Genomic DNA, 463 nt, shown 5'->3' on the forward strand with positions numbered 1-463 from the left:
TATCTTTTTTTATATTTATTTTACGTCTAAGTGCTCTATCTGCATGTTCACCCGCATGCCAGCAGAGGTCATCAGATCACATTATAGATGTTTGTGAGCCACCGTGTGGTTGCAGAGAATTGAACTCAGGACCCCTGGGAGAGCAGTCAGTGCTCTCCAGCCCTGTATGGACTATCTTAACAGCAACTACCTAAAATATAAATAAAGATACTCCTCAAAGGTGCAAGATGGAAGGTTATTCTCTAAAGTCTGACATAAGATTTTTTTTAACTGCTCCAGTATTAGCAATAGTTCTAACAGTGATATCCTCTAACAGTGACATCCTTTAACAGTGATATCCTCTAACAGTGATACCCTTTAACAGTGATACCCTTTAACAGTGATATCCTTTAACAGTGATACCCTTTAACAGTGATATCCTCTAACAGTGATATCCTCTAACAGTGATATCCTCTAACAGTGA

This window comes from Psammomys obesus, unplaced genomic scaffold (genome assembly GCF_907164565.1).
Source record: "Psammomys obesus unplaced genomic scaffold, mPsaObe1.curated_primary_1811, whole genome shotgun sequence".
NCBI lineage: Eukaryota > Metazoa > Chordata > Mammalia > Rodentia > Muridae > Psammomys > Psammomys obesus.